Here is a 22,859-nt window from a genome sequence, read left to right on the forward strand (position 1 = left end):
AATACACCAAAAATGAAACGTCATTACTAGATGCCACTTGCTTGCCCAAGGTTCTTATCCTGATGCCGGCTCTGTTCACAGCTGAACTTATTATAGCGTGAGTGAGTAGGGTGTTAAATGTCTACGAAACACTGAGTTGAGACTTCCTCCTTAATGTCATTGAAAATGAATTGAAAATGAAAATGACAGCACAGAACAATTTTCCCATGATGCCTTTAAAATTTCCGATGTTGTCTGTGTCTTACTAAACTCACCTCAGATACCAGTGGTCTGTCCTAAACACTCTATTTCATGTGGACATGACCCTGCGTGTCCCTATAGAGAATGCCCAGCCACATCCTGACTGTGAGGCTCAACAGGACACTCACAGGCACAGCTTTCTTCACCGGGTGCAAAATGGGCCCTGTGCCCAGGCCCTGGGCTTTCTGGGCATTTTCTCAGCCCGCTGGGGGTAGGTGTCTTTCAGAAATTATATAGACGTATGTGTCTTATAGAGAAATGTACCTTATAGAAAAAACATAGCCATAGAAAAAGTGGGTTTCTCCAGGGTTTGTGAAACCTTGGGGAGATTACTTAACATCCCGACACTTGGATTTCAGCTTCCTGTCAGTCAGACTTCCAAGGTTCAGATTTTGTTTGCTTATGAAAAATAAAAGATTCCTATGCTGAAAAGTGGAGTATTTTGAGCGGGACATCAAGCATTTCCTTGAAAATGCTTGATGAAATGTAAATAATGATGTGAATGAATCAAACCCAATGGGTTAATCAAATCATTAACATATCAATCATTAACAAGTGGATTTGATTAAAAAAAAATCAAACTGAACTGCTCCGGAACATAGATCCCAAATTCATACTTTATGCTGCCTTAAATCTTTTCTAGAGCAAAGCAGATGTAAATAAACAAAGTTAATAATAAAATAATAACAATCTTGTCCTTAGTTGTAATTTCAGATTTGAAAGTGAGTAAAAGAAGTACCTAGAAAAAGATACTTCTGTCTCTTTGATGTCCACAATCAACACAACCAGAGAGTTACACATAGCTAATACATGGCTCACATTTATAGTTCCTGGGGTCCTCACTCCTTGTTCATTTGTTTTCTTAGCCTCATGAAAGTGAAATCTAGGAGGCATCAAGTCACTTCTAAAAAACACACTCAGAATTCATCTTCTATCTGCGGGAGATAAAAATTAAAGAACACGTTGCTTTGCCTTTGCCGTTTTATCAGTTTAGAAAGAGGATATACAAACAACAAATCTGAACATGCTAAGGGCTTAGCTCATCAAAAAGAGATCAAAAGCAATAAGACTCCATGTGGTACCGGATGGCATTGGAGCAGGGACTCTAAAAGAGTTTGTCATGAGGCAGCGAGGACAGAGAGCAAGTAAATGAGAGCATTTCCACAAAGCAGGGAGCTCTTCCCCAGGTCACACACTCCTTGCATTTGGGATTAGGAGAGAAATCTAACCTGGACTGTGCTGCTGCCAATCGCGCCCACCTTTGTGCATGCATGGGTGTGGGAGGCGAGAGGGTGGTGGACCTCCTCTTTCTGATGCTGTTTGATGCTGAAGGGTCTGCTCGTCTGCAAATTGGCAGTGGTGGGAACTCAAAAAGTTCGCCGTGGTGGTTTGATTATAAGCAAAACTTTCAGGTGTATTTTTATTGTATCGTAATAACCCCTCTCACTTTGCAGCTCCCCTTTTCAATCTTGCTTTATTGCTTGGTTACTCCAAAGTGAAGATGCCCCATTGTGTCTGGATCTGAGCCTCCTGCCTTTCTGCGTCCCAACCATCATCAGAAAATACTCATGCCATGTCCTGCGCCTATGAGACAAAAAGTCAGGGGGACAACCTCACACGCCTGTGCAGATAGGTAGGTAAGCAGTGGGTGTCGTGTGGAAGGAAGGTACAGGGGGCCTATAGTGCACAGAGGAGCAAATGCTCTGTCTAGAGCAGTTCTGGTGGTTACACTGATCAATTGGGATTGGCAGGAAGATCAAGACTAGAGCAGTTCTGGGGCCGGCCGAGTGGCGCGATGGTTAAGAACTCGCTTGGGATGCCAGAGGGCCCCGGTTCGGATCCCACATATGAGGGCCAGTGACACTGCCCTCTACAGCTAAGATGCTGAACAACAGCTCAACCTGGAGGTGGGCTGCCGTGAGTCGCTGGCAACGGCGTAGGCTGCAGTCCCTGTGGCAGTGGGTTGCCATGGGCTACCGTATGTAGCCAGCAGCCAGCGTGAGCGGCCAGCAGCCGCAGTGAGCGGCCGTCCAGAAGCCGGCGACTGATCTGCCTCACCAGGGAAGAGCACAATGATGGTGCCAACTTGGGCTAGTGAAACATCCTCCACAACTAGATTGAAGAACAAAACGACAGCAACTTGTCTGTTCCCCTTCCCCCAATTCCCCAGCACTGTTCCCATCCCCCCAATTACCCAATAAAAATCTTTAAAAAAAAAAAAAAGACTAGAGAAGTTCTGTGCACTCAGAGCAGGTACTATGTGAGCAGGTGAGGGGGGAGCTTGAAGGTACTCTCCAGCATTGCCATAAGAGTCCTTGGTTAGGAAATCTCTTTACTTACACAGGAGGCCATGTTGCCAATGGCCATCAGGCCCCACTGGAAAATTGGATTTAGATAGTAAGTGTGGTCAAAAAGGACTGATGTAGGGGTTGGGAAGTCTGAATTCTAGTTCCAGTTCCTCCGTGTATTAGTTATGAAACCTGGTCAAATTGCCTAACTTCTCTAGACCTTGTTTCTCTCCTGTTGAATGACTTTTCTAACTCCATCACTGTGGTAGGGTCAGAAAAGAAAAGCAATTTCACTCATCACAGGGTTGTGTGAGGCTCAAAATAAGTTGCTATATTTCCCTGATGATTAGTGATGTTGAGCATCTTTTCATATGTCTGTTGGCCATTTGTATGTCCTCTTTGGAGAAATGTCTATTCAGGTCCTCTGCCCATTTTTTAATTGGGTTGTTTGTTATGTGATATATAGATGATGTATTGCAGAATTATACATTTGAAACCTATGTAATTTTACTAACCATTGTCACCCCAATAAATTTTAATTAAAAAAATGAGTTGCTGTAAGTATCTTTGGCAGACTCAGTAGCACTTCCCATACAATTATTCTTCTCTGGCTATTTCCAGATGTAAGTAAAGTCACGGAAAATTGGAGAAGCCTATTCTTGTGAATTCCTAGTATCCTCTTGAATCCAATGGAAAAATATCAGGCCAATTGTAAACCTGTATATCTCATATAGTGAAGGTATTTTTAAAGCCAACATAAAAATTTTACTTACTCCAGAACTTGATGGAAATAAAAGGAAGGCTGCAAGAACATCAAATGTTTAGCCTATCATGTTCTTGCTTTTGGGAAATATTAAAAAACCCAGTGCATTGTGTCCTGTTGTCCTGTGTCCATATATAATTAAAGACCTCTTTTATCATTCAAGGTAATTTCAAGTTCAGTAGGAATAAATAGCACCACTTTTGCAAATGTGTTAAATTCTTGTTTTAATAAACTGAATTTACACTGCCTGGTTTCTTGCAAAAATAGGAATTATAGGCATATGCTTTCCAGGAAAAGTAGTCATTTGCCTTGCTTTCATCTGGACTAAAATATAACCATTTTCCCAGCAAAGAGAAAAACGAAAAAGGCTGGCCTATATTTAGCACTGCTTGGTGACCCTTGGGCCAGCTGCTGCAAAGAAAGAAGAAAGGATTTGGATGTTGGGTGCAGAGGTAGCCTCAAGACCGCACCTCCGAGGGAGGGAATCCAGGGACTGCCCCACTTTTGGAAACCTGTACACTGCGTCTATTTTCCCTTCTTGAGTTTGCCTTTAGAATTTCTGAATATCATTTGAAGGACTTTCCTTTTTCTTTTTTTAAGCAGTTAACTCCATGCAACACATTTTAACTTTTGATTTCAAATCAAGAGTTTCTCGTCTCATAGTTTTTGTTTATTCAGAAGAACCTTAACTTTTAATTATCTGTGAGTCTAGTAGTGATTGTCCTCCAGAATTTGATGTAATAAAGGTGATCCTGAAAAGCCAAGTATATCATTAAATTGTATTAATGGAGTCATTTTTTGTATGCACTAAGATACTTCTTTCAAAGCTCTCAAAGCATGGTGAATCCTTTATAAAGGAAATCCTCACTTCCAAGTAATAATTATTCTTTTTTTTTTTTTAAAGAATGTTTTAGCTCCCAAAGATCAAAGGTCAAACATTTCTTTTTAGAATGATTAGTAAAGGACACTGCTGATTTCTTTTTTTTTTTTTAATTATTTTTTAAATTCTCATCTTCCCCACCCCCTTCTCTTTGGCAACCATCAGCTTGTTCTCTGTATCTATGAGTCTGTTTCTGTTTTGTTTTATTTATTTATTTTATTTTTAGGCTCCACATATAAGTGTGATTATACAGTATTTGTCTTTATCTGTCTGACTTGCTTCACTCAGCATGATACCCTCTAAGTCCATCCATGTTGTTACAAATGGCAAGATTTTATTCTTATTTATTGCTGAGTAATATTCTATTATATATATTATATATAGGGTTGCTGGAAAAGTCATGATGTATTTTTTGTATGTTTTTGGTTGCAAAAATGTGTCATGACTTTTCCGACAATCCAATATATTTATATATAAATATACATATTTATATAAATATGTCATATATTATATATATAAGTATATTTATATATTTATATATAATATATGAATATACATAGTATATATTATATATATTTCACATTTTTATTTATTCATCTATTGATGGATATTTAGGTTGCCTCAATACCTTGGCTATTACTAATAATGCTGCAATGAACTTAGGGGTGCATATTTTTTTTCAAATTAGTGTTTTTGTTTTCTTCAGATAAGTACCCAGAAGTGGAATTGCTGGATTGCGTGGCAGCTCCATTTAAAATTTTTGAGGAACTTCCATACTGTTTTCTATAGTAGCTGCACTAATTTACAATCCCACCATCAATTTACAACACTTCCCTTTTCTCCACATCTTCACCAACACTTGTTATTTGTTGATTTATTGATGATAGCCATTCTAATAGGGATGAGGTGATATTTCATTGTGGTTTTAATTTCTGTTTCCCTGATGATTAGTGATGTTGAGCATCTTTTCATATTGCCTGTTGACCATCTGAATGTCCTCTTTGGAGAGATATCTATTCAGGTTCTCACATTTATTATTATTATTAGTAGTAGTAGTAGTAGTAGTAGTAAGTTGTATGTAATCATATATATATATATATATATATACATATATAGGATATTAAGCTTTATTGGATGTATCATTTGCAAATATCTTCTCCCATTCAGTAGGTTTTAATTTTTTTGTTGTTTTTGATGGTTTCCTTTGCCGTGCAAAAACTTTTTTAGTTTGATATCCCATTTATTTATTTGTTGTATTTTTTTCCTTGCTCTAGGAGATATATCAAAAAAGATATTGCTAAGAGCGATGTCAAAGAGTTTAGTGCCTATGTTTTCTTCTAAGAGTTTTGTGGTTTCTGGTCTAATATTTAAGTCTGTAGTCCATTTTGAGTTTTATTTTTGTATATGATGTAAGAAAGTGGTCCAATTTCATTTTTTGCATGTATCTCTCCAGTTTTGCAGACACCACTTATTCAAGAGACTGTCTTTACCCTATTGTATATTTTTGCCTCCTTTGTCATAGATTAATTGACAGTATAAGCGAGGATTTATTTCTGGACTCTCTTTGACCTATATATCTGCTTTTATGCCAGTACCATACTGTTTTGATTATTGTAGATTTGTAGTATCAGGGAGTGTGATACCTCCCCCTTTGTCCTGTCCCAGGATTTCTTTGGCAATTTGGGATCTTTTGTAGTTTCATATAAATTTTAGGGTTGATTGTTCTAATTCTGAGAAGAATGCCATTGGTATTTTAATAAGGATTGCACTGAATCTGTATATTACTCTAGGTAATAAGGACATCCTTCTAATCCATAAGCATGGTATATCCTTCCATGTATTTGTATCTTGTTCAATTATTTTCTTCAATGTCTACTAATCATTTTCAAAATACAGTTCTTCCCCTCTTTGGTTAAAGTTATTCCTAGATATTTTATACTTTTTGATGCAATTGTGAATGGGATTGTTTTTAATTTCTTCTTTTGATTATTTGTTATTGGTTTATAGAAATGCAATAGATTTCTGGATATTGATTCTGTATCCTGAAACTTTACTGAAGTCGTTTATTAGTTCTAATAGTTTTTTATGGTGAAGTCTTTTGAGTTTTCTATATCCTGTCATCTGCAAATAATGAGAATTTTACTTCTTTTTTTTCAATTTGGATGGCTTTTATTTCTTCATGTTGGCTGTTTGCTGTGGCTAGGGCTTCTAATACTATACTGAATAGAAGTGATAATGGGTATCCTTGTCTTGTTCCTGATCTTAGAGGAAAGGCTTTCAGCTTTTCCCCATTGAGTATGGTATTAGCTGAGGGTTTTTCATATATGGCTTTTATTATGTTGAGGTATCTTCCTTCTATACTCATTTTATTTAGTTTTTTGGGGTTGTGTTAAGATTTTTATTGGGGAATTGGGAGAGGGGAACAGTGTTGCAGGATCGGGGAAAGGAAACAGACAAGTTGCTGTCCTTTTGTTCTTCTGTCTAGTGTGGAGGACATCGCTTCACTGGCCCATGTTGGTATTATCATTGCACTCTTCCTGGGTGAGGCAGTCGCTCACTGGCCATTAGACAGCCACTCACGGTGGCTCTCGGCAGCTCACACTGGCTGCTGGCTACTCACGATAGCTCATGGTAGCCCACTGCAACAGGAGCCGCAGCCTACGCCATCGCCAGCAACTCATGGCAGTCCAGCTCCAGGTTGAGCGGTTGTTCACCATCTTAGCTTAGAGGGCGCAGCGTCACTGGTGCTCATATATGGGATCCAAACCAGGGCCCTGCTGCTCAGATCTGGCATCCCAAGCCAGCTCTTAACAAACGTGCCACTTGGCTGGCCCTACTGAATGTTTTAATCATAGATGGATGTATCTTGTCAAATGTTTTTCTTCATCTGTTGAGATGATCATATGGTTTTTATCCTGTATTTTGTTAATGTGATGTATCACATTGATTTATTTATAAATGTTGAACCATCCTTACGTCACTGGGATGAATCCCAGTTGGTCATGGTGTATAATCCTTTTAATGTATTGACAATACATTAATTAATTAATGTATTAATTAATGTATCTCAGTTTGCTTATATATTTTTTTGAAAGATTTTTATTGGGGAATTGGGGGATGGGAACAGTGCTGGGGAATTGGGGGAAGGGGAATAGACAAGTTGCTGTCCTTTTGTTCTTCAGTCTAATTGTGGAGAACGTTGCTTCACTGGCCCAAGTTGGCACCATCATTGCGCACTTCCCGGGCGAGGCAGATCAGTCGCCGGCCTCTGGATGGCCACTCACTGCGGCTGCTGGCCACTCACGCTGGCTGCTGGCTACATACGGTAGCCCATGGCAACCCACTGCAGCAGGGGACTGCAGCCTACACCTTCACCAGCGACTCACGGCAGCCCAGCTCCAGGTTGAGCTGTTGTTCAGCATCTTAGCTGTGGAGGGCAATGTCACTGGCCCTCATATGTGGGATTCAAACCGGGGCCCTCTGGTGTCCCAAGCCAGTTCTTAACCATCGCGCCACTCGGCCGGTCCTGCTTATATTTTTTTTTGAGAATTTTTGCATCTGTGTTCATCAAAGATATTGGCCTGTAATTTTGTTTTTTTTGTGTAACATCATTACCTGGTTTGGGTATCAGGGTAATGCTGGCTTTATAAAATAAATTTGGAAGCAAAAGCCTCCAGGCAATGTAGCTGTGAGCTCCCTGCAGTGATCCTGCAGGTAGGCCAAAGCACCCCAGTAGAGCTCCTGCCTACCCTGTCAAAGTAAACAATGGCGTTCACTGGCTTCTCTTGCCTGGAGAGTTGCCACAGCTCCTGGAGGGCTCCCTTGGCTCCCCAGCCTTCTCTGTTCCATCTCTTTCTCTTGTTTGTTGTCAGAAGCAGTTCATTAAATTTCCAATTGTTTTGCAGGAGTAATTGTTACCTATATATTTGATTTTGCTCATGGCGAGTACGTTCAGCACCCTCAAATGCTGCTGCCATCTTGGACCTGGTGACTAGTAATAATTATACTTGATTTTCATAATTATTCTATAGGTTAAAGCTAGAAACATGTCTGAAAAAAGTTGTCAATAGATAGAAAAGTGTTGCTCAACAAATAAAAATTCTGTTTTCAATGTGGAATCACATTGCTGCCATTGTTGGAAAGTAACAGTAGCTTTTAATAAAATATACCAAGTAAGTCCCCAACAAAGAGGGGTTCTGTCTAATAGGAGAGGGCAGAAGCAATTTCTCAGAACGGAACACTGAGTACCTGAATGACCTGCTTTCTAAGAACCTCTATACCCAGTCAGTGAGTCCTAGGGAACCAGCAAATCTGTGTGTGTGTCCATGTGTGTGTGTGTGCATGTGCACGCATATGTGTACATATGCATGTGTTGTATATGAGGCCCTGTGTGTGCATGTATGTGTGAGCATACACATGTGTGTATGTGCATGTGTGTTCAGGTATGTATACTTTGTGGACTTGCCTGTGTGACTGGGTCCATGTGTATGAGTGTGTGTGAGTGCATATACGTGTACATTTGTAGGTGTTTACATGTGTATGATGGTGGTGAGTGGACAGAGGGAGGGAGGAACACTTTTTTTTATGCTTTCCTTCAGTTCAGAGTAAACTCAACAGCTGCCAAGTTAATGACATCTAGTATGATGCTTTTTCTAAAGTATAACTCAGTTCTTACCCTCACAGAATTAGAGGGAAGAAAAGGAAGAAAAAGAAGATTAACAGCTTTGGTAGAAGGTAACTTGCTATTACTGGTTATATTCTATAAACATGAAATTGTCCCATCAAAATGTTTCTGAATTAGTAAGATATAGTCCTAAGGAAAAAGGTTTGTGAAGAACCTCTTCAGTGGTGAAAAATAACCTCAATGAGTAGCTAGTACTGATTAGGAAACCATGGCCTGAAGGCTTGGAGGCGACACATGACCTTGGACGAGATGAGATGCTAAACAGTTGCACGTGAGAAGGTGGGCTGGTGCTGGGCTTCATCACACAGTATGCGGAGAGGTTACATGGCTCATGGCTTAGACTCTGAGTTGTAGTTTAGCAGTCTGACATTTGAATCCTTAGCTCATTTATTTGTGGTGGGACTTTGGGCAAGTTACTAAACTTCTCTGGACCCCTGCTTCTCCATCGAAGATAATGTTACTTCTCTTCAAGGGTGCAGTGAGAAATTAAATGAGATATGTCAGGGTTCATGAAATGTCTTCTCCATTCCCTAATGAATTCTATTCTTTGGTGAGTGGTTTTACAAGAAATAACTGTCAAGAACTAGGTTCCCTCAGATTACCTAGTTATCACTCACTGTATCACTCACTCATAGGTACAAGTAGAGTAAGGGTATTGAAGAAGTTTAGATTCTTGAGTTTGGACGTCTCTAATCCAATCAGGATCCATAAAGTACCATTTAGCCCCTGGTGCTGGCTGTGCCGTGTCCTGAGGGGTCTCAATCCCAGTGAACCCGTATTCAGTGTTATGTAAAAAAGGGGAGGTCAGAGAGAAAGGGCATTCTGGTTCCTGGATCAGGAGGCCCCACTGTCCTCCTGCTCTTCATTATTAATCTCTCTAGATTTCCACCCTAGAACGGTGCCTTTGACAAAGGACACTCAGCTTTCATGTAGTGTAGGGTTTAAGAGCACGTTTTTTTTGCCCTAGACTGCCTTGATTCAAAACCTGGCTCTGAGAGTTACTAGCTAAGTGACCTTACCAAATTATTTCATCTCGCTGGGCCTCAGTTTCTTCATCTGTAAAAGTACAATGAAATACCTTATACGGTTGTTGTAAGGACGAAATAAGTTTACATACCTAAACTGGCTGGCTCATAACAATGAATAAACACTGACTTTGATTCTTAGATGACGATGGTTATTACCACAGACAATTCTCTGATACTGGATTCTGAGCATATCCTTGGTCTGCTGGATGCATTTGAGAAGATACAGAGCTGTAAGGCTTGGAATCCATTGTGGGATATTGAATCCTATGGTCCTACAGCCAAAGTGCTCCCAGCTCCCCATGCTAACAGCCTTAGAAGTGATGCCCAGACCAAAGTGAACAGGAAAAAGTTACAGCAAATTCTTGTTTCTTTATGGCACGCTGGCAGCAGCAGTTTATATTCTCCCATATACTCAGTGGGGGAAAAAAAGAAAAAGAAAAAAAAGAAAGGTTTTTTCTTACTTTTCTGCTTCCAACCAGTCTTCATCTCCAAACTCACAATCAGTCAACACATCAATCATCAATCTTACTGCCAATGAAATGAAGAACATATTTTCCTTTTATAATCAAGCTGTATGGTCTAGTGGTTAAAACTACATGTTTTGGAGTTAACTGCATCTGAGTTTGATTTGAAGCAAATTACTTGAACTCTCTGAGAGTCCATTTCCTCATCTTTAAAATGGGGTAATGATGGTGATTGCCTCACCATGCTAGAGTGAGGATTACACGATAAAATACACAAAAAGTACTCAGAACAGGGCCTGGAATTTACTAATCATTCAGTAAGTATTAAGGTCTACAGAGTTTAAAAATATTGGCAAGGGGGTCTTGGCAATAAAGAAGCATATCACCGTGAAGTTGTGAGAACCTGGCCATGAGCCCCCAAACTGGAAACCCTGCAGCCTCATGTCAAAAAAAAACCAAAAAAGCAAAAAAAGAAACCCAGGAGGTGTTTCAGCAGAGGTTGTCCTTCCCGGCATATCTTCCTCTGGGTCAGGATCCATAAAACCAGGAGCAGGACTGGCTACATCATTTTCAGGGCCCAGTGCAAAATGAAAATGCAGGGCTTCTTGTTCAAGATGTCTTCAGGATTTCATGACGGCAGCGGCAAAGCTTGAAACCAAGTGTGGAGTCCTGCTGAGCCCAGGACCCTGTGCAGCTGCTCAGGTTGCACGCCCTGAACCTGGCCCTGGCAAGGAGAGAGGAGGTGTGCTGAGGAGGGGGGGTTACTCAGTCCTAGAAAAGAAATGCTGGATTTAAAGCACCGGGGCCACGTTCACGTACACCCTCATGGCGTCCCACGCCAGGACACCCATCCTATAAACCTGCTTCACACTGTGTGGAGGGGCGGCAAGCAAGTGGCTGCTCATTTGTTTAGTTTTATGGTTGCCAAAAGCAAGGCCAGCATTTGAAGGCCACTGCACAAGATAAAATTTACAGGCTCTTTCCAGCGCGGTGTGCTTTACTGAGGGTTAATCTCGGTTTATTAGAGGAGTAGCAAGGACATGTGAAAGACGCCTTGGAAGGGCTCCATGTCATCGCAGCCTTGACTCCTAATAAAACGGGCTGTCCCCACCAGTCTCTGGCACAACTTCCCACGATCCATCAGCCTAAGGAGGCAGAAGCAGGCTCCCTGCCAGTCCCTCAGCACTCACTTTATTTCTGTGGCTTCAGCCCCAGCACAGACTCCCCCTGGAGCTTCCAGGCCTTGCATCAGATTCCTGGCCTGGGATTGAAGGGAGAAAGGACTTTATGGGAAAGTATGCTGGGAGAAGGGGGAGAGGCTGCAGGGAAGAAGGGATGAGAGAATGAGACTGGGCAGAGCAAGTTATTAATCAACACACAGCTAAGCAAGTGTCCTTGCCAAGAACATGCACTTACTCCTAAGCTGCCAACAGACCTGATGGAGGAGTTGCTATCTGAACTCCAAGCAAGTGTTCTCTCATGCAGTTAGTTAGAGCAATTAAAAACAATATGCATGTTTCAGTGATCATGCATCACATGATCCAAAGTCCTTTCAAATACCAATGATTGATGATGCATTAGTTCATTTGTGTAACGTGAGGGATGGTTTTCAGTTCTCTAAAACATGAGGTTCTCTCCCCCATCTCATCTCAAGAGCTGCACAAATAAAGAAATGTTCCTGGGCCTTCTTATGTCATTTTGACACCTGAAATGAACTGACACGGTCCAGCACAATTCATCTCTTCTTCAATCCTTTGTTGCAACGTCCAAGGGATTCAACTGTGCAGCTGAGTCAGCAAGCAGTGTGTGCTAATTCAGGTTTACAGGGACCTGAGACCTGGTTGTGTGATTCTGAGTTTATGGGCCTTGGAAATTTTTCTAGAGTACTGTGCTGTCTGTGTCACACAGACTTAGGAAAAAGGTGCCTGTGTCAATGACACTTGCTATGAAATAGGTCTCTAGGCCCCTTTGTGGGAAGGACAGCAGGAACTCATGGATGGGCAACTGATAATGGTCACTGGACCTGGTGCTTACCTCTTCTTCCACCTTATAATTTTGTCTGAAGAACATCCAGGGGCTTTGTACAAATTTTTATTCCTGCCAAGAAGAGGCGGGTGGACATTTCTGAGCTTTTTGGATTTGCAAGTTCTGGTTTGTTTCTCTGTTAATTTGTTAGAAATTTATATCTTGAAAAATATTTTAAGAGGGTTTTGCTCCAAAGAGTCTTACTTCCTTAACACAAACATCTATGGTTAACATAGTTTACATAACCCCCCTGGAACTCTTCTGAATAAAGATGCTCAAGATCATAGCAGTAGGATGAACATAGGAAAGATTTGCTTTTAAATCATTCTGTGACTGAAAGCTATTTAATAAGCCCCTGGACGGGACAGTACTGGGAAAAAAATTCCTTTAGATTGGTTTGAACATCCAACAATTAAATCCTATAATTTATACTTACACTAGAAATAATTTTTTTCTCCAAGTGAGAGACTAATATAAGTCAAAACAACCAACACCGTAATCTGTTAAAATATAAATGGTGATCAAGATGTGTTTTTACATCCACTATTTATCATAAGGAGCGAGCACAGTGAGTTGCAAAGGTTCTTCAATCCAGTACTGCTGCCCAGAGCAATGGAAAAGTTGACCAAACCCAGGAAAGAAGATGGGTGCTTGGGGAGATGCTGGGCCCAGCTGGGCCTCTTGGGAGCCCTTGACCTTGAGGTTGGTTGGCCCCTGGAACTGATCATTTGCAGGGTGAGCAGGGCAGAGCCAGGCAGAAGGGTATTTTATTGATGGGTTGACTATACATTTATTTACTCTCGCATGTAATGATGAACATTTTGATGATGTATGGTCTTTTGCTACTATAAGCAATGTTAAAATGAATTAACACTGTATGAATACCTTTGCTCACTTTTTGGATTTATAAATCCTTAAAGAGCCAAATTCTTGAGGAGCCAATGGGTATGCACATTTAAAACTGCCAATTAGCCTTCCAAAGGGTTGTACCAATTTATACACCTGCCAGCATTTTATGAGAATACCTATTACTTCACACACCTGCCAACACAGCATGCTATTCAACTTTTTGATTGTGATTCATCTGTTAGGTGAAAATGACATCTCAGGTTAGTAATAATTTGCATTTATTGTCTTATGACTAAGGTTGAGTATCTTTTTTATAGATGAAAAGGCCGTTTTGTAATTTTGTTGTTTTTGCAAACTCAGCTCACCCTCTTTGCCCCTTTTATTATTTGGTTGCTGGTCTTTTTCTTATGAATTTTCAAGAGTTCTTTATATATTAAGAAAATTATACTTCTGTCTGTCATATGTGTTGCAAATACTTACCCCAATTTCTTACTTGTTTTGTTACCTTTTTTTCCCCCATGGTACTAGTTATTTTGTAGTGCAGAAATTAAAACATTTTATGTGCCAACATTTTCAATCCTCCTGAATGTGCTAATTTTTCAGAAGGCTGTGAGAACACTGTGGGATAATGTACATGGAAACGCCAGGCATCCAATGCCTGCTTGCCCATCCTTAATGTGTCTTTCTGCCCTTAGCGTGTTTTCCTCAAGATGGTACTTTCCAGAAACACCTGGACGGGGCTTTAGCACATCTGCCATTTCATACACCATCCGTGGCATTCAGCTGCCTTAGGTTGGGTTCCCCAAGAAACAGACTCCGAGGAGGCACTTTATATGTAGGAAGTTCACTGGGGATGCTCCCAGCATTGGCGAGAGTGAGGGGAGCAGGGCAGAGGATGAGCTGAACTCGGCTGCAGTTGCAACCAAGGCCTCAGCCACAGGGAGCTCTGGAGCTGGGAATGGTTTTTCAGAGATGTCCCAAATGAGGCAAGGAGGAAGGGGCTTGGACACCACACACACCTGTTAATGAATTGGGGGTTGGCTACTCCCAGGGAGGGGAGGGACCCTTGGGCATGGCAACTCCCTTCAGCTAAGAATAATTCCCGAAGACGGACCAGACTATGAGCCATCTGCCAGCAACACTCCCAGCAACTGGACTAGAAGCCCTTGGTCTGAAGGGAGGACCTGGTGACATACCCAGTGCTCCCTCCACAAGCTACTTGGCTGCCTGCCTTCAACCCAGATCTAGTCCGAGTGTCTCTCAGGCCTCAGCGCTTTGCCAACTTGTGCTCCCTTCAGTCTTGAGCAGTTAAAATACCTTTTAAGTGACATAAAGGAAGGGCCGGTAGCATGGTCATTGGCCCGAGTGACCGGTTTTTCCTCCCGTCTCCCCCCTGGGTCTTTATGATTCTTTGACACCTTGCACAGAGATGTGAAAGTGCAGTAAAAAGCTCCCATGCTTGCAAATAAAGTGAACCAGACACAGCAATTAAAGAGATGAATATGGCTGCAAATTTAGGGCTTTTAGGAGATTTGGGCTTATGTGTTTCAGCAGTGAAGGAAGGAGAAACAGGATTGCATTCAATTAGCCCGAGGCCCCAGGAGGCCTTCGCTTTTCCATGCCTGTTACCCAATGAACGCCATCACCCCGCGGAGCTGGAAGCTCCTTTCTGGACGGCTTGATAGGCATTGCGAATCCTCTCAGCGGACCCTTTTCAGAGCTCACAATAGCATGCCTAGCAAAACATCAGCACATGTTCATAGTACCATTTCCTTCTTTAGGGCCGCTGGCTCTTCCTGGAATTGGGTTTTCCTGGTGCTTGCTTTGGCTTCATGCCACGAGCTGCTCCTGTGCCTGGAACAGGATGTAGAACAAAGAGAGGGTTTGTAGCAGATGTGGCCAGTGCCCTCCCTGCCTCACCTCCGCAGGCACTCCTGTGAGTTTCCAGAGCCTGGCTTTATCCTCGGAGTTAATGACTGGAAGCAGCTCCCACTCAGGAATTGTGGGTACATACCCAGGTTCCTTGTCCCTGGAGTGGGGACAACGCTGAAATTTGCTGTGTGCAGTCACCAGGGGCCCCATCAGGATCGGGTCCCAGTTTCTCACAGTGAAAGCTGAGCATTAACATACTATATCCTGGCTTGGTTCCTTCCTTTACCCACTTCACTCCCCTACTGCTATTTCCTGGGATCACTTCCCAAACTCAACTTCTAGCGTTCAAATCCTTATCTGCCAGAACCAGGCAAGCTTCAAGGTGTGAAAATTGCCAGGAGAAGGGTTCCATCTGGGAAATCATGTTTAAAAGTGTGTGTCTGTCTTCTTCTCCACCTTGTCCATCCAAAGGAAAAACAAATCACCAGCCCAAAACAAGAAAACAAGACTGGCAACAATAAAAAGCCAGCGACACCTGTTATGTTGTCACAGAGGGCTTGTCCTAATTGTGTGGCTTGGGCTTTGCACACGTATTAGTGTTGACATGGCTAGCTTCCAAAACTACATTGCAGGCAGGATCCCAGCCATCCTGCCTACTGATTCTTAACTTGCCATTTGCATGGTCTTCCTGATTCTTGACATCACATCCAGCACATTGTCTGTACAAACCCACTGGGGTTGGAAGAGAAGGGAGCCTTTTGTGGAGGGTCCAGAATTACTTCCAGCCATCCGGGGCCTGCTTCTGATAAACTGCATCTACTTGTGAATGTGCAGTTATTTTCTCTATGTCCATATCAATACTCTGAGCTGATAAAGATGAAAAAGGGGAAAACAGGGCTTGAGAGCTTTACAACTCCTACTGGAGTTGCAGTGTATTTTCCTATCTGTCCTTTTGATTGGAAATTTAAGTTATCTCACATTTCAGGAAATTGGTAGCCTCATAAGATAGGGAATCTGACAGTTTATGGCTCAATCTGTGTCTTGCTGTCTTTAAAGGAAAGGTAGTAAAAATTGAAATTAAGGAAAACAGATAAATACCACAGTCCTCTGATGGTGCATTTTGTAATTATCACATCTGCTGCAAAGTGCCTGAAAAATGGCTCTGGAAGGCTGCCTGAGCTGCAGAATGGCTGATACGGTGAAGAGGGGCTGGGCAGGAAAGGATGTGGGATAATGAGGTTTTTGCACGAGAGTTTAACCTTGCATCCATGAGTATTAGTGGTCCTTTTTCCTTTTTGTTTTTGTTGCAGTTGCTTTGCATGGTTCGACACATGTGAGATTCCCTTCCCTCCACGCCCTCATCCTGGATTGTCCTCTCACGGACCAGACAGGACACGGACAGGAACAACAGCAGTCCATAGCCTGGTGTGTGCATGTGCTTGCTGGTGAGAGAGAGGTAGGGAGAAGACAAACAGAGCAGCAGCTCTGATTTTTCAAAGTTACCATTTGCTTTGGTCTTGAATCCTTGGCAGGTCAGGAGGACGAGTAAAAAATTCAAGGTTTAATCATATTAGTTGACATTGTAAAGATAATCATGAGAAAGTATTAATTAGTAATAAAATGATGGTTACATTTATTATGTGCCAGGCACTGTGCTTAGCACTTTACGTGGAATATGTTTTTCCTACTGACGATTTTCAGAGGTGGGTATTATTATTATTGCTATTATTATTATCCCCACTTTAAAGATGAGGAAATCAAGGTTTAGTGAGAGCATAGAGCTTCCTAGTAAAATCAAGGTGATTGGCTCCATCTGCTGTGTTCTGATTGGGTTAGAGCTGTGTCCTCTAGCACAGCTTTTCCCGACCAACAGAGAACATGGAGGATGAGGCCCTTCCTCCTCCTTCCTGGGTGTGTCTTCCTCCACAATCCAGACTCTTAGCACCTCTCCTTCACTCCCATCTATCCAACTTGTTTACAAGTCCTTTCTGCTCACTAAGATATAAGTACCTCACAATGCTTGTCAGGCAGCTTTTCACCTGGACCACATACTCCAAGGACCAGCCCAAGGTATTCGGGGGGGACTGTGTGTTGCGGGGAAGGGGGATGGTTGGAAGGCTGGTGCTTTGTATTGGTTTGGGTTCCTCCATAAGCCAACTCAGAGTCAGCAAGGAAAGAGGTGAAGGGGGCTCTGACAATGGTTTGGGGGGAATAAAGCAGGAAAGCGGCGCAGCCAGGAAAGCTGGCTTTAGCAAGCAGCTACCTGTGTGGGCTACTGGGGCCTCCTCCCCACTGCGGAAACCTGGTGGATATTTGCTCTGAGGGAAGTGCGTACGCCTCAGAATTGTCCTGTTAGAGGGGCAAGGAGATATACACTACTTTTTGTTTGTACACTACTCCCTTGGTCATTGGTTGAGGGCAGCTGACTTGGAGAGTGGTAATTCTCTGCGTTTTCTGGTCTTCCAAATAGGCAGGAGAGCAGGCTGCCATGGTTAGAGAAAACGTCACAGGCAGAGAAATGAGGCCGGCAGTTGGAAATGCGGCCAGAAGATTCTGGCACAGAAAGGGCAAGGGGATGTGGGCTGGCGCTTGGGTGTAGCCCGGCCTGCTACAAGCGTTCTCGGATTCTTTGAAACCATAGGCCCTGAAGGTGAGAGCTCCACCCTGAAGGACATCCCACTTAGGCTGAGGCTCACCAGCATGGTTCCCTTTCTAGGCGCAGATAGTTAGAAGAACAAAAAGTGGTGCTGGATCTAAGTTGGGGCACTGTTCAGAGTGTGTGAGTGTGTGAGTGTGTGTGTCAGGGTGGTGATGGTGCTTATGTAACTGTCTATTAAACCCTGGAGGAAATAATGAAAAATTATGTCAGTTCTGTGTGGGTTAGGTGTTTTCTATAGCTTCCCTTTTCTTCTTAAGAAGCTTTGATTTAAAGGCTAAGATCCTGTTACAGCTTCTGAGTCTTTATGTAATACATTTGAAATTGTCTACTGCTCTGCATGACAGTAACCAGTTCTAGTTCTACTTTTTAATGCAGATATTTATTCACATGACAGTGGTACAGGGTCTTTGTGTGTTATTCTATATGACGACTTTAAGTGATAGTTATGGCACTTTCCCCCACTCATTCTAATGATTCCTTTGTGAGATAAATGGGTAGCAAGCATTTTGTACAGAGAACTTTGCAGCCTCTCTATGCAATCCAAATTATTTTTTAACAAAATAAAACAACTAATTCATTCACTAAACAGCTGTTTCTGGAAAGAATAGTTATTCGGCTGAATTTAAAGTTTCTCTCATCTGCAAATTAGTGTGTGTGTGTGTGTGGGGGGGTGTGCGTGCACGCACGCGTGTGTGTGTATGTGTGTATGTATATGGATATCAGCCATCATTATCAATTAACAAAAAATAGGCCTTGGGACAGTTTCTAAATAGTATATATATATATATTTTATTTTTAAATATATATATATTTTTTTATTGGGGAATTGGGGGAAGGGGAACAGAATAGTTGCTGTTGTTTTTTTGTTCTTCAGTCTAGTTGTGGAGGACGTAGCTTCACAGGCCCAAGTTGGCACCATCATTGCGCTCTTCCTGGGCGAGGCAGATCAGTCGCCGGCTTTTGGACAGCTGCTCACGGCCCTCACGCTGGCTACTGGCTACACACGGTAGCCCATGGCAACCCACTGCAGCAGGGGCTGCAGACTACGCCTGCGCCGGCGACTCACAGCAGCCCAGCTCCAGGTTGAGCTGTTGTTCAGCATCTTAGCTGTAGAGGGCAGTGTCACTAGCCCTTATATGTGGGATCCAAACCGGGGCCCTCTGGTGTCCCAAGCCAGCTCTTAACCGTTGCGTCACTCGGCCGGCCCTAAATAGCATATTTTTAGTGGACATCTGTGGGGACTTGGGGGGGATTGGTCACTCCAAAATCCATCTTCTTTTGTGTGAATTTCTACAATGTGTACGTGTATTTGTAGCCTGGTCTTCCCTCCCCCCAGCTCCTAAGAGCCAGGGCCATCATGTGAGCTAAGATGGACCAATCAGAAGCTCCAGCTGATTTCAGCCCTGAGCCCACAATGCAAAGGGAAAGCTTGGTGCACATCTTCCATGGGAGTTTGGGGGCCAAGGGTGTTGATGGGTAAACACTGGTGACAGTCACAGCAGTAGCGTCTGGTTATAATGGTATTCTGGCAGATTTTGTGTTTTCTGTTTCTTGGCCCTCTGGAGTTCCCTCTATTTATTCATTCAAATAGTATCTATTGAGAGCCTGCACTGAGCCAGCCACTGTTTTAGATACTAGAGATACAAAAGTATGTAAAACAGATAGAGTCCCTGGGATACTTTGTAAAAATATCTGCAAATTCCTCTCCCTGCATCTAGGACCTTGCAAATCGATATTACAAGTCATTCCCACAGAATCTGTTTTTCTACCTCTTGGGTCTGAGTGGGCCAGTGGAACTATCACAAATATGATTCACTCAGAGGCATGAATATCAGTTGTGCATTGGGACCCTGACCACCACATGAGCAAGTCCAAGCTACTCAGCTAGAGGGTAAGAGGTCACATGGAAGAAAAACAAGACAGCTCAACCAAGAGTCAGTCAGGATTCTGCTCACCCTGTTAATGAATGCAGATGTTTGAGTAAGCTCCAGTCAATATCAGCTGAGCTTGCCCCAGACCAGAGGACCTCCCAGCTGAGCCCACCCCAAATACCCAAATTGTAGAATTACAAACTACATAAATGCCTACTGTTCTTAGCCACTCAGTGTTGAAGAGGTTTATTACTCAGCACGAGTCAACTGACATGGTCTCTGCCCTCATGGTGGTTACATTCTACTGGGGGAAGATAGTCTATAAAAATATATATCATAATCTCAGCATGTGAAAACTGCTATAAAATTTTAAAAGGAGAGCATAAGGGGATCAAGCTCTTAGGAAAGAGTTTTCTGAGAAGAACTCTTGAGGTGGTGGACTGACCCTTGTGCACACCTGGAGATCAGCTGTTTCAGGGGCAATCAGAGAAAGTGGTCTGAGGCAGGAGTGTGTTTGGTGCATTCGAGGGAGAGTGAGAAGCTAGTTGTGAATCGAGAGAAAGAGGGTAAGAAATGAAGTGGAGGAGGCAGCCAGGGGCCAGTAATCACTGCAGAAGATGGAGCGATGAATCCATATTTTCAGAGTGAAAGGATCTGCCGAGACATTGGGTGTCTGAGCACCACCTATGCTTGGCCAGCACAAAGGGAAGTGACCAGGGAGGCAAAATGGGCAGGTAAAACCATCTGGATGCAGAAGTGGCATTTAGAAGGGAGTAAGAGGTAGTGAAGCCATTAAGAAAAGAACAATGTATAAAATATAATGGACAGATAAGTTTATTTCTATACCATTAGCTCTCTGCTCCCCATACACAAATGATTAACTTTGTGAATTTTTTTCCCCACAAAACTTCAAAACCCAATACCAGCTGTCCCTTGCTGACATGTGTTTGCATTCTTTCTTCATCTCCTCTTATGCAGTGATAGGTGCATACCAAGGGACACTGTTTTTCATTTTAGCCCAGGCATAAAGTAGTTAGGAAGATAAATCTGTTACATGAGAGAATCAATTCATTTACTCATTCTAAATCAAACTGAAAGTTTTGGGTTTTTTAAAAAAATTATCCAAGTTACTATACTCTCCCACTTTGAGAGATTGTACTGAGTTTTCTGCATTGTTTTCAAGTTACAAATTATAAACAGAAACAATTATAGTAGTACAGTATGCACAACAATTAGTACAGTATACACACTAGTGACTTCACATGTGTCAGAAGTTCAGTTTTGCATGGTTAGCCTCATTCGTCCAAGAACACTTCAAGCATGAATCCAGATATCATGTAGTTTTGTGATGCAGTAATGTACTAAAGAATACCCTGGTTTTCTAAAATGGTTAATCCACTTTGACCATTCTCAGGTGATGTGCGATACTTGGCACCAAGTGGCATTTGAGGACCACGGGGTATATACAGAGTGGTTTCTGAGAGAGCGTGCTGGGTCAGAGCTAGTGGCCTGTGCAAGGCAAGCAGCCCAGAATGGCTGCCTGAAATTAAATGTGAGAGCCACAAGATTGGGGCTCCATGGAGAAACAAAAAAAAGGGACCACACAGTGGGCTGAAGGGTAGTCTGAGGAGAATGGGGGTCAGTAAATAGGTCCTTGGTAGATAAGACATAATGAAGGAGTTGAAGGGGTTAGAGGGGAACAGGGATGCTTTTCCAGGGAAGAAAATTCGAATGCAAGTATAGATGAGCTGGGCCTCTCCTACTGCCTGAGGATTATTATGTAGGAGGGGGCAGAGAATGTCCAGTCTCACTGTTCTCAATGGAGAGCACATTTGGGACTGTTCTGTCACACTAATGGCTGTGGACATGCTGTAATTGCGCCCCAGATGCTGTAGTTCAGGGGCCATGTACATTGTTTCAGTGTGCAAAGCCTCTACAGACAGCACTGTCTGATAGAACTTTCTGTGATGATGGAGATGTTCTGTACCTCTGCTGTCTGTCAGGTTAGCCACCTGTGGCTGTTGAGCACTTGAAATGTGGCGAACGCCACTGAGGGGCTGAATTCTAAATTTTATTTAATTTTAATTAATTAAAATAAAAGTTTGAATAGCCCCATGTAGCTAGTGGCTACCAACCCTATTGGACAACATTATTCTAGAACATTTGCTTTCAGGGCCTCTGCCCCTGATCTGGTGATGGGAATATTATGGGAGGTCAGGGTCCCCCTGAAAGCAGAGATTTCTTCTGTTTTATTCTAAGACCTAGAACAATGCCTGGACAGGGTAGATGCTCGATACACATTTGCTGAATGAATTAATAAGAGAGAAGAACAACCAATCACATTAATGCTCTTAGAGCAATATTTATTTCCAAAGTTTTTCCAAATTGCTACCATCTTGGTTCCCCTTATAGGGATGGCTCCCTGGTCTAGGATGACCGCTGTGGCAATTTCTCTTTGAAAGCCCCTTGCTAAGGACAGGACAAAGACAGAATCACCATCCTGACTATCTTCAGGGGATTCTCCCACCTCAGGCTTAGTTGTTACATATTTTAAAAGGTATATTATTCTTTGCAAAGTTTATAGAAAATAACGTGATTGGAAAACTAAGCTAATACATTGTAAATTCTCTCCCCCTTCAGAGGACCCTGATCTAGTTTTTTATCATGAGAAATTAGCCACACTAATGACTATTGATTAAGTACTTGCTATGCGCCAGGTATAAAACTAGATACTTTGTAAATAGTATTTCTAATTTTTGCAACAATCCTGCAAATAGAAATTTCTGACTCCATGTTGCAAATGAGGCAGCTAAGACAGCGATATTTTATTTACTTGTCCAAGGCCCCAAGACTTCCAAGTAGTTGAACTGTATGCCCCTGCCGCCAAACCCATGCATTTGCAGTGTACCACATTGACTTGAAACACTGTAGCTGTACCCTTCAAGGTGCACAAGAACATAAGGATGTAGAAAAGAAATGAAGTTTACTGCAAATTGCTTGTTTCGTGAATATGTAACTCTGAAGAAGACAACCCATTATCTTAACAGGTTTCTTCTTCTCCCAGCCTAAATTTAATTATGCATACCATACAGAAATGACAGCCACCTGAAGCGTGGACCTGCCCAGTGGAAGAAAATAGTATGTATCCTAGATGATGAATTGCCTCACATAAGTAATAAATCTGAGAGAGCTTTGTGACGGATAGCTACTGAGAAGAAAGATAAGAGTTTCCATTG

The 22,859-nt window shown here is 42.3% G+C and overlaps 1 long non-coding RNA gene across 1 annotated transcript in view; it reads right to left on the reverse strand.

The window, feature by feature from the left end:
* Positions 1–14,751: 14,751 nt before the first annotated feature.
* Positions 14,752–22,859, reverse strand: part of LOC109387398 (uncharacterized) — a 42,548-nt gene continuing 34,440 nt past the window's right edge. The window contains exon 3 of the long non-coding RNA XR_002124981.1: positions 14,752–15,075. This is a non-coding gene — a long non-coding RNA (uncharacterized LOC109387398). The remainder of the gene's footprint in view (positions 15,076–22,859) is intronic.

This window comes from Hipposideros armiger, unplaced genomic scaffold, assembly GCF_001890085.2.
Source record: "Hipposideros armiger isolate ML-2016 unplaced genomic scaffold, ASM189008v1 scaffold_156, whole genome shotgun sequence".
In the NCBI taxonomy this organism is placed as follows: domain Eukaryota; kingdom Metazoa; phylum Chordata; class Mammalia; order Chiroptera; family Hipposideridae; genus Hipposideros; species Hipposideros armiger.